This window comes from Oryzias latipes, chromosome 6 (assembly GCF_053564925.1).
Source record: "Oryzias latipes strain Hd-rR chromosome 6, Olatipes_Hd-rR_3.1".
NCBI classification, from domain to species: domain Eukaryota; kingdom Metazoa; phylum Chordata; class Actinopteri; order Beloniformes; family Adrianichthyidae; genus Oryzias; species Oryzias latipes.
This window is the reverse complement of record NC_136242.1, coordinates 25,740,986-25,753,969: the sequence shown is the minus strand read 5'-3', so window position 1 is coordinate 25,753,969 and position 12,984 is coordinate 25,740,986.

The following is a 12,984-nucleotide window of genomic DNA, read 5'->3' as shown; positions in this document are numbered from 1 at the left end:
TGGCCTTCCAACATGCTAACTCCTGATTGGAGAGCCAGTGTAGGTGATTTTGTAAAGAATTTGTGTTTTTTTATTCGTGTGCGCATTATAGTTGTTTCCTGGTCAGTTTTTATGGTAAATGTGTTTCAGAATTACAAATAATACGCTAATCAGTAAAAAATTACCTGTAGTCTCTAGTGCAAATATGCATCAAATATTTTATGCAAAAAGTAATCAGTATCATATTGGGAGACCAATTTTTTGTTGAAAAGATTCCATACAAAACTTCCACTAAATTAAGACACTGTCACTTTCTCTTGCATCCTTCCTTCCTAAGCATGTTGACTTTAACAGGTTTGTCTCTTTTTTAATACATTGTAAATTCAGCATGTGCCACCTGGATCTACAGTTTTATGCTGTGAGTTTTGTGAGGAAAAGGGGGGCAGAGTGATTGTGGAATGAGAGAGGTGGGGGCATTTCCTCACTCCTTGCAAATTGACATGAGCAGTGCAGCCGTGAGTATGTTTGGGGAATGCAGCATCTATATCCAGCTGAACAAAATGTCAGCGGGAAAAAAGCGACACCGTGCTTCTACATATTGGGTCTGATCTGACAGGGAGCTGTAATAGGGCTTCGACATTTAAAAATGAAAAATAATAACAGGAAATATCGAGAGACCAAGATGTATTGGTGTGATATCACTAATAAAAGTGGTTGTGCAATATTGGAGAACTTTAATTATCCTTTTTGTTTGCTTGCTTTTATTTTGTATGTTTTTAGGATGACCTTAAAGTTGAATCTTTATCTGACCTTTATTTGCCTGTTATGAAATATAAAATAAATCTTCAAGATTTTATATTCCTTGGCGGGGCCAAACAGATATTATTGGATCCTAAAGCTGATGTTTGCAAAACAAGAATTTTATAAAATGTTTGCATCAGGTTTTGTCAATCAGACAGATCCCTTTGCAAAAAAAATAAAAAAAATAAAATAATCAATGTCTCTAGAAATGACCAAATGCATATTTTTTTATGATATAAGGGAAGTAAGAAAGACATCCTGTGTGAATATAACCTGCAGTTACCATCTGTGACTTCACTTTTCTTGACAACATTATTGATGGCCGACAGAATGTCTCCAAGGCTTCATGCATCCATGTGTGACAGAATGAGAGGAGCTGTGTTGTCTGCGGGAAAACATTTCTGTTTATCAGTCAGCACAGTTAGCCACAATGAAAGACTTTCCGTTACATACTGTACCTAAATGGCATGCTGCAATGCCTCGCTCCTTCTGATTGCACTGTCCCCTGTTGTCCCTTTTGACAGAGAGGCTTGACAGATAGATCACAAAGATGCACAATCATTGCATGGTAGGGACTCAGATGGAGTGCACCCATTATTCTAAAGCAAAGCTGTCTGGCGGGGCAAGGCCTGAGAGCCACATGGTGCCATGATAGATAGGCACCATTAATCAAAGCAGGACGGGGCCCCAAGATTGATGTGCAGAAATTCAAATGCTCAAGCAGCATTTGGAAGATTAAGGCTTTATGGGCAAGGATAGGGACTTCCTTTGCAGAAAAACAGGTGTGAATCTGGAGTCGGTTCCACATTAAAACAGTGGATTTTGAATTGCATGAAGGCATCTTAACCTACATTTTAAAGACAATGAAATGCATTTGGCTGGACACTATTCAGACCATTTCATTGTCTTTTTGACAGAGGAATGTTTTGTTTCAACCCTTATAGCTAAATTAAGGTACATTCAGTTTATTGTAGAACCATTCAGTATTTGATCTGATCTATTGGTTTATTTCAAGCATTGATTGAAGACAATACAAAAAAAAAAAAAAAAAAAAAAAAAAAAAAAAAAAAAAAAAAAAAAAAAAAAAAAAATCACAGCAAACTTATTACAGAAATATTGAAATGCACTAATCGAAAAAGAAAAGAAAAATTAACGTAAATGTATAAAGAAATTGGATATTTAGTGTCTGGTATTCCTATATTCTTGCATTTTTACTCCAGCCAGTTATAAATGGAAACTTGAGCCTTTATAATAAAAAACACAGATTACTTGCCAAAATACATCTGTACTGCTATCCATCAAAGTATCTGTCAGGAATTGGTGGTGGAGGATCCAAAATGCAGGAGACCAAGCTTGGTGACAGGAAATAGAACATTTAATAAACAAACTGAAACATGACAAACCTATGGGGAGAAACAAACCAGTGACAAAACAGAGCAGATGACCTGACAAGGATGAACAGAAACCAAGACACTTAAATAGGCTGAGGGTAATTAACTGAACTGAAGACAGCTGTGGATCAGGAACCTGAAACTGGTGTGACTGACAAGAAGGAAACCAAAAACATGACAAAGAAAACCAAACCACTGAATCCTTACAGTATCCGGCTCTGATTTTATGATTAGAGCTCTAGTGTTTAACCATGGCTATCTACCTCAAATTCAAAACATTAAACCTTGCCAACAAAATGACTCTACAGCCCAAAGTCAACCATGTGGTGCTGCTATCCATATGGACAAAGCAGTCCCTGTTGAATACTCAGTTTATTTACAGCAGCCCGATGGCAAAACAGGCAACCAAATGGAATCATAGCACAGCTCTTTTCTGCTTCTAGTGTTCATGCCTTTGGTAAATGCTTTCACTCTTGACCCCCCCACCCCTTATATCTAAAAATACCCATGTTTTTTGTTTCATTTTAATTTAGATTGTGTGCCTCTTTAATCCACACAAACATTTGAGTAAATTTAGCATGTAATCCTTGGGTTTATATACAAGCACTGGACTGAATGAGCAGTCATATCAATGTGGGAATGTTCTGACTTGAATACTTTTGTTAGAACAACCCGGTAACATTGTTTAAAACTCTGTTGCAACATTGTGTGCTTGCTGAGGGGAGTGTAAATACTCACGACAATGTCATCCATTTGTAAATCCCATTATCTGAACAGCTTTTTGCCACTTCAACTGAAATTCGTCTGTTTTCCACCATCATTGTGAAAGCATCACTACTTGCCACAAAGTTTTGGAGAAGGCTCATGAATACGTGTGGATTATATGAATATAGACGGCTTTAGGATCCCATCACATTCCTGATATTGCACAGGTAGGTAATGGCTAGAAAGATTCATAAATAAATAAATAAACTACTAAAAGAAAACATCATTTCTAATTTACTTTGGTACAAAGGACCTTAAAGAGCCCAATTCTATAAGCAAGCAGAATTCTCCAAGACACACAAATAAACAATAGCATATACAGTCATTATGCCACAAAAAAGAAAGATGATTCAACTACTATAATCATATGTAATCTAATATAAGAACTTAAGTGACAAACGCAGGGGGTTTTAATAGGAATAACAAGTTTCTCTGATTCAAGATTATGAAAACCTTTGATAGCTTTGTGATGAAACAGTTGAGGTGCATTTCATACTTAAGTGCTTCTTTTCTGATGATGGCGCCCCAAGAACGTGATGCTATTGTACCTGATCTATACTATTCGGTAGATGGTTTTGCTTTTAGAGGGCAGTATTTTTTTTGAATTCATTTGAAATGAGTCTTGTGTTATAGACACATAGCTAACAAAATATCAGCACAAAATGCCTTGTCTAAATCAGTAAGTTTAAAAATAACATGAAATCAGCTCCATCAAGGAAGGAAATCACAGGCAGAGTGAGCGGACAAAAAAATTAAAATGTTTAGAATAAATATTTACTAAAAACGTAAGATATGAATTCCTCTTATCTAGAAATCAATGTCCCCATCTAAAGTTATTCTAACATTTTTTTCAAACAGATTACCCGTTTTTATCAAGTTTTTGATGTTAAAAACTGGATTTCAAAAGTAACTTACCAGCTTCCTTAACTATGGATCACTAGTTCTGTAAAAAAAACGGTTTTGGTACAAAACTAATGAGGTCTTAAAAGGAAACTTGATAAGTTAATATCAAACTATGGATGTAATATAATTGAATTAAGTATTTTAGCTGATACTTTAGAATTTAAAAAGCACAAACTCAGTCAAAACAGTTCTGGGCAGTTGCACCTGTCAGAGGTCCCAGGTTATTGTTCCCCCTTAAAAGTACACATGCAAATACATTTTTATTTAGAAGTAGATTTCGAAGATGCTTCAAAAATTATTATTATTTATTATTTTTTTTGCGCTTTGGTGCATTGTCAGTGCTGTTGAAGAGATATTCAGATATAATTGATGTTATTTATGTTTCCTCAGTTCTGATATGCATTTCTCTGAAGCCAGTGTTTCTCATGTTTTTAGTGTTTGTTACCAATGAAAAGCAGAGACCTTGCACCTCTCGGCCAGGCTCCAATTTGCGTTGGTGTACTTGGAGCAAACAAAACACGCCATTACCACTAAATATATTGAAACATTCCTTTTGAGTACCTGCAGCTTCAGCAAGGATATGCTTCACTTGTCAAGATACCCTGACAATTTGACAAAGCCTTGCTATGCAATGATGCGGCGCTCATAAAAGCTTGTTTTTCCCTTACAATTTTTGTGCAATATTATGCAAAAGACCTAATGAAAAAGTATGGATAAATATAAGTTTTTAACTGAAGAAGGGAGGCATTAAAATATGTTATATATTTATAATTGAATTTATAATTGGATTTTACAATTTTTATTTAAATACCTATATTTTGTAAAGTATTTTTAATGTTAGCACTTTAAGAATGTGATATTTGATGATATAATTGATTTATTGCACATAACATATGTAAAATACACATAATGCAATCTGTTTAGATAACTCTCTGCAAACCTTTCCTTATAAACATGCACCGTTCCAGTTTTGTTTGAATGCTCCACTTACTGTGTGTTGCTAAACGAGTCAGAAAGCTTTCCCAGCTTTTTCTTCAGGTTAAATGAGTCATATGCACAAAAAAATCTACCTAGAGCAGTTTAATACTATTGTGAATGTATTACTCTAAAGTTTGTAGTCTGTCTCATTCCTCCATCTGCTGCATTATTTTTAGTCCTGATTATGTAAGTCAAGGTGCTGCAGGATCCTACCCTTGTGTTGTGGACATATCTTTCAATCTAATATATATATATATATATATATATATATATATATATATATATATATATATATATATATATATATATATATATATGTTTTTCATATCAGTTCAGATCATGACAATTCAAAAATCTAAATAAAAAAGATTGGAGGATATAAATTAAAGTTAATACATATTACATTAATTTTCCACATTGATAAATAAATTCAAATGCATCATGTGTTAGTTACAAAGAACTCACTGTTCACCTTCTCATACTAGTTTAATAAGTCTCCTCTTTGCTGAGACTTTATATAGGTCACACGTTAAACATACCGTCTTTCCACACTTTAGCCCAGTTCTGCCTTATATTGCTGGCAGGCGCTTATCTCCTTGCTCGTTCCTGGTTTATGTCCCTCTTTGGTTGACTCTGATGGTAGGCTGCAACTGATGCCTGCTCTGGAAGCTCTGGAGGTTTCCCTTCTGTTTAGTTAAGGTGTGACCAGCCAGCCAGCTTCCGCATTTTCTTTCCCTGTAGGATCTAATGTTTTTGTAGGAGCAGTCACTTCCCTGCTTTCACCTAATCATTGGTCATATGTGAGGATAGCTTTGATGGTACTTTGTCTTTGAAGTTATTTTGCCTAGCTTATACGTAACTAAATAATTTCCATTTCAATACAATATAATTATCAGATAACCAAAATTATCTTCTGTTTCATTACACGTGTTTGGCTCCGAAAGCATAATGGTATGATAATTGACCAGTAATAAAGTACTATTCGCAAACCTGTATGTTTCTTTAAGGAAAACAGTGAATGGGCTGCAGAGTAAATGTAAAATATAATTTTAACAGTCGATGAAAAAAAGTAAAATAAATAAATCATAGGGAAAAAAAACCTTCAAAGTAAAGTAATAACTCAAAGTGTAGATTTTTGTTGTGATTTACACCCACTGTTATGAGCTTGCCTCTGTTAACCAGCTTTTATTTTTTCTGAGTCAAACACCTGCTTCACTTCTAACATTTGGAGTTTATGTTTCACATAATCATGCAGGTGTTCTGATATTCTGTAAGAAATAGGCTACTATAAACTTAACAAGCAAAAAGAGCACAGATTTCCATTGGTTAATATGTTCTTAACACACAGCTGCATACAATGAGAAGGGTTAGGGCAATAAATAAGTTTTACTGTTGAAATAAGAAAGTACTAGTTGTTGCTATTGGATATTTAAAGACCCACTCTGATGAAAATTGTGTTTATAACATGTTATTGCAGCATTTTTTATTTTTCATGATGAAGGACATATATAAAGAAAATTAAGTTTAAACTTCCATTTCTGTGCAGGTGTGTTGGAAAAACCTTGTAGTTGTGATGTAGAAGCAACAATCAGTGGGCCACATGCTCCCCTCTAGGGATGGGCATCGAGCCCCAGTATTAAACGAGCCCCAGAGCAACATTCTTCAAGACCGCAGTATCCGTCAGATCTGACCTCAACGGTTCTGCTATCGGTACTGGAGAATTTGCTTTTTTTTTTATCTCCCACAAGATATAAACTAGAGATGTGACGGTGTGGGATTTTTGATCACCACACTAATGAAGGAGCAGGAGTCGTGTTTTCGCGGTTAACCGCACCAAGCAACCCCGCCGACGAACACAAAATCCCCCGGCGGCCGCGTCGCAAATGAATACAATTCATATTTACAACGCAGTATTCTTTAGAGATGTTAAACGTGGCTTTTCTAAAGGGGAGCAAAAGCACACACTGGGACACAGTCTGCAGTCAGAACATACAATCCATTGTTTATTAGTGCAGGTGCAGTTTAAATAGGCAGTGACATGGCATGACCACAGGGAACACACCTGAGAAGAATTCTCAATAATTGGGAGCACACCCATTGGACAATCAACCTGTTAACACCCCCACTTGCTCACACATTATTTACAATCATCATGGAAACCAAAACCAAAACTGGGGCCAGTTTAGCTCGTGCTGGTTTGCGGCGCCTTCCATCCGTGAAACCTGGGTTCGACTCCAGGCTGCTCCCTGTTCCCTTCTCTACCTCTGCCGGTTCCAAGCCCGGTTAGAGAAGGTTGCGTCAGGAAGGGCATCCGGCGTAAAACATTGCCAAATTTACCATGCGACTTGTTCGCTGTGGCGACCCCTGATGGGAGAAGCCGAAAGTGGAAGAAGATCATGGAAACCAAAACTGCATCACATCTTGGTTTAACTATAATCCAAACAAGAATCTGGAAAAGGTAAGTAGCTTTAGTTTTGTTGCTGGTTTGGTCATTAGGTCAGCAACCATCTGATCCGTTGGACAATATTTCAAAAACACTTCACCATTGTTTACAGTTGATCTCACAAAATGATATTTAATATCAACATGCTTGCATCTCTGTCTATTTACAGGATTCTTTGCCAGTGCAATTGCACTTTGATTATCTTCATAGATCACAGTTTTGTCATACTGATACTCATCGAAATGTTGAAGCAGCTGAGTCAAATACAAACATTCCTGTATAGTGGCAGCTAAAGCCATGTACTCAGCCTCACATGTTGACAGTGCTACAGTTGGCTGCTTCTTGGTCTTCCAGGAAATCAGGGGTCCATTTTTGCTTAGGCTAATACAATAACCAGAAGTACTACGTCTGTCATTGGTGTCACCTGCCCAATCTGCATCACTGTAAACCCACAGCCTTAATCCTTCATCACTTTTCCTGTAACAAAGTTTCTTATCATTTGTGCCTTTCAGATATTTTAGTACATGCTTTAAAGTTGTCCACTGTTCTTCTGTTGGCTCACTGAAATACTGTGACAATCTGCTAACAGCATAACTCAGATCAGGTCTAATGCATGAGGAAAGGTATATTAGGCTACCTACGGCCTCTCTGTACTTCCTGGGGTCACTCATCTTTTTACCATCATCTGTGTAAAACAGCTTTGATTCACAAGGTGTCGACAATCAACCTGTTAACAATAGACAAATAACTGTAACGACTAACTACTAACTATCTAACAAATTAACTAACTATATAAGTGTTGTAGAATGACTATGTGTATTGTGTCAGCACTCTGTGTGTGGAAGAGGAAGGAGCGCGTGCCGCAAGAGAGTGAGTGAGAGCGTGCACATCTGTTGGGGGTGCATGTTCATATTTGGTGTTACAGAGTGAAGGAGAACAGCAATAAAAGGTTTCCTCCAGAAGAATGGTGATTAATTCTATATCAATCCGCTCTGGAGTACAGCTGTGACGGTGTGGGATTTTTGATCACCGTGGTGATTAAGCAGCAAGAGTCGTGTTGTCGGGACTCTTGCGACCTCCCCCCCCAACACAAAATCCCCCGGCGGGCGGCCGTACTCAAGGATGCACGATGCTTGTAATGAAAATAAATATAAAATGGAAATTCCCCCAGAAACCCTTGAAGTTTGAACACAGGACTCGCAGAAAAAGTAAACTTATAGCAAAGATGATTGTGTTTTTATCATAGTTTTATCATAGTTCAAATCCCGCACCATATGCAGAACTTTCTGCAATCTACCTGCATTTTTACATTATTTTTTTTTTTGGCTAGAAACTGCATAATCATAATTAAAAGACCACTGGGAACACTTTTACAATAGATACAACAAAAGCAGAACTGCCTTGTAGTAAGGCATTATTTACTGACATATTGACTTTTTCACAGAGTACACAAGATAAGGTATGACATTGTTTTTGTTCCTTTTTCTTTTCCTTTTCTTTGCAACAGGCTAATTCTAATATTGCAAGTAAACATTTTAGTTTAAGGTTTTGTTGAATTTGAAGAAAAATTCAAACAGAACCATGTTCACAAAAACATCACCAAAGTTTGGCTTAAAAACATTGACTGACACCACGCCTTACTAATAGAATACTTTGATTTCAACTCTGTGTCCTCATAATGCTTTTGTGTTCTTAACTTTTAAATCTAAAACTGTGTCTTTGTTAAAAGTAACAACAAAAAATGAAAAAGTCTGTTCATACAAAATCCTACTTTGAAGCATTAGTTCATGAATCCTTGCTCAGTTGCTGCCCCCTCAGCAGATTTTTGAATAAAAAAGAACAAAAACAAAATAAATCAGTGCATAATAACATTATTTTTTTTTTTACCAGAAATATTATTATAATGTTTACTCAACTGATTAGAACATTTTTATGGAAATTGTTTAAATCAGACTAACCTTAAGTATCAATTTTGATTTTTCTTTGTCCTTGAACACTCATGCATACTCATTTTAAGGCATTTATTTCCATAAGCAAAAGCATTCAAACCTCATATAAAAAAACAAGTTGAAGAAAAAAATTGAGCTTCTCTCATTCAGCCTCAGCAAGAAGTAATAGATTAAAGGCAATGAAGTAAACGATGACTAGACAGAGCTTGTGGGGACGATTTAAAAAGTACGCCACAGCTGAACGAAGTCATCTGATTGAAAATAATGAAATATATCAAGAAAGCACAGAGAAACACCCAGATTTATCATTTTATATTGTTCCTGTGCAAGAAAGACCTTCAGCAACTCCAAACCTTCACAGACATATCAGCACTGGCTATCTTTTCCCCAGGGAAGACTTAAGCCATTAGATGGCAAAGAGAAAGATGGAGAGATACAAAGAGCTTGATGCGTAGAAGTAGAGGTTATAAAGTGAAAGCAGCCTGGGCTTTTGATGAATATTTCCAAAGGGAAACTACAAGTAGAACTGAAAACATCAATCTCCCACAAAAACAACCCTGAAGGGAAACAAAACAGAAACCACATTTATATATTCACCAAGATATTGAATGTTTTCTAAGTTTCTGTTTATTGATTTAATAACATTTATCTCTCAAAGAAAATTATGCTACTGCAATCTGCTTAACCCTTAAGAACCAGAGCTGTTGATGGGAACAGGAAATAACATGCTATGATAATCGTTTGACTGTTTATACAATTAACAATTTTCCAATGGATTCCAAAGCGGATAAATGCAGCTTTGCTCTAATATGCAACAATTTACTGAATTTTTTAAATGGTTTATATCACAATCATCTTCAAATATTCAATTGCTTTTGGTGAAAATTTTCCATTTGTTTGTAACTTATACTTGTACCTGCATTTGCTGCTCATTGCTCTTCTGGTGTGACTCAAATTGCATTTTGTTGCTCTGTAATTTGTACATATGTAATGATCTAATTTAATCTAATCTAATATGCAAAAAAAATCCCTTGATATGACATATTAACAACCAATAAGATGTCCATGCATCCCACAATTCCATATTGGTTTAACTTGCAAACCAATCCTGTGCATGGTCTAGTTATTATTTTTGCTTATGTAATTAAGGGCAACATTCAACAGATGCCAGTCCCATCATGTGCCCTGGAATTTAGCAAACAATATCAGTAACATACAAAAAAAAATTCAAAACAACTGAGGAACCTTTTTTCAACCTTTGGTTTTAGCAAACAAGGCTGTGAGGTAGTACTATGGTTAGTATAGAGACCCTGGTCCTAATTTGAGTATCAGCTACGTCTCAGTGGGGGGCCCAGTCCCAGTCAATCAGGGCAGGTGTTCTGCTTGCTTCGAATATCCGTGCCCCCATCCACTGCTGATAATAAAAACTGGTGTGTTCCACCAATCAAAATTAGCAAGGGCGGGTGGAGATGGAAGAGAAACAGTTGACTTAAGGACTGGGAATAAACAGCCATGCTCTACAGAGAGTTTGCATTTTGTTGCTGTACGTGTGGAGTTCGACTCCATGTCAACAATCCTAACATCCTCACCTGGGGGGTATTCCAGGAAGCAGGTTATGCTAGCTACCACGGTAAGTTTGAGGCTAAGGAAGTTGATAACCTCAGTTTTCTGTTTCAGAAATGGAGGTATGTTTCAGGGTAGGTCAAGTTGCCATGGCAACTCATGCTCTGAACATAACCTGGTCGGGAGCAGGTTTAGTTGAAGGTTAGTTTGTTTACAGAGAGGTGAAGCAGCATGGCGTGTCCATTTGAAGATGATTTAGTGGATGAAGAAGCTCAGATAATACTTTTTCCACCATGAGAGGGTGATAAGACCACATATGGATGTTGGAAAATTTAACTTTTTTACTTTGATCTAACTTAGTTATTTGCTTCAGTTAAGATAAATTATTTGTTTGTTAAGTCAGTTTAAAAATAACACGTATTTATCAGACAGTTATTTTCCTTTCATTCAAATTAATTCAATTAAGTAGGTGTAACGTTGGTCCTGCTGTTAGATCGGCACCGCAAGGGATTGTGGGATACCATTTCCTTTGCCTGTCTGGACGGATTTTGGTTTAATTGTGGCTTTTTGACCAAATTTCTTTAGTTGTTTAGCTGTTTTACTGTGTTTTGCCATGTTTTGCTGAGTTATCTTGTCCCACTGTGCTTATGTCTCTGCACCATGAGAGAGAGTGAAGGAGAGGATGATGAGTTTATATAGCACCCCTACCAATTATTAGGATGATGAACATAGACGGACAATTCTTTAATGAATTTTTTCCCCGTCCTTTTAATTGTTATAAAAATGAGTATATCTGCCGGCTCATACTTAGACATATGAGAGATCAAGAAATATAATTAATTAAGATGGAAAAAATATTAATTGAATTGGAGTAATATGACATTTAGTTGGATAAATACATACGTTTGAGTTGTATAAACAATTATTGAGTTTTATAGACGTAAGAAATTAGGTTGATTAAATTTAACTCAATTATTTGTTACCAATAGAAGTAATTCATTTAAGGTGGCAAAATTGGATAAGTTATATATATATATGCGTCACAAGGAAAATGGAAATAAGATCAGAAACTTGTGCGTTTACTTTGTCTGTTCTTCTACTACAAGCAGAAACTCTTTCTTCTGATGATGCAGCCGTGTTACTTTTTGATGGACGTATAATCTTCATACGCCGTCATTAAAATCTCAGACTCCGTCTCACTAAAGTATTGCGCTCTCTTTGGTTCACCACGCGTTTCCATGGTGACTCCGGAAATCGGCGATGTATTGAGAATGTCTTTATGTACCTTCTGTGCACGAGCATTAACCCAGGGTTACCAAGTCGAGCGCAATTACACCAACTCATACCCGGTCTTTTGGAACCGACATACCCAGAGTAAGCGAGTTCAGGCGGATTTCAGCCAGAGTTCAGGCTTAAAGTCAGGCTAGTTTAAACATGCTTCCTGGAATACCCCCCTGTTTGATGCTGGAATGGTTACCTGTCTTTTTTCTTGTCTATATTTTAGAACCACTTAACAAGAATTACATCAGTTTTCTCAAAAATAAAAATAAGTTAGTTACTCTTGTCCAAAAACACATTTTTGAAGCATTATCAACCTCAGTGACAAAAAAAGTCCAAAACTCAAAATGTATCAATAAATTTAGGGCAGTTTATTTTCAAAATAAATTTAAAAAATAAATAAATTCTAATTATACTTTACTATTCTTAGAATGAATATGTTTTACCATTTTACCACATCATAGTCTCAGATTTCTATAGCCATACTCTGTCTTATATTAAAAGTGTGTAATACTTTACCACTTACTTAGATTGTAAAAATGTTTTTGACCACTGTATATACTCTCCATACTATTCGGTTTATTCAGTACTTTTGTGTTTGAACATTTTCAGCCTGCATCTGTAGAAAGTAAACAAAGTTGTATCGTGATGAGATATGGCAACCGGCGAGGTAAGCACGGGAAAAGGCCTTAGAGACTGTTACCTCCTTGCTCCCCCTCTCTCTGTCTATCTTGTTGTGTAAGTGAGAACAAGTAGACTGCCAAGGGGAAAAGCTACCAAAAATAGTTTCTGCTGAATGCAGTTCTATACCTTCATTGCTTCCTGTAATTGCTTCTCTAAGAGGTAACTGCTCTTGTCCTTTTGTGCTGCAGCGAAGATATTTTACCCCACAAAATGTAGATGTAACTGCGCTTATCTTATCCTTTCTTTTTGA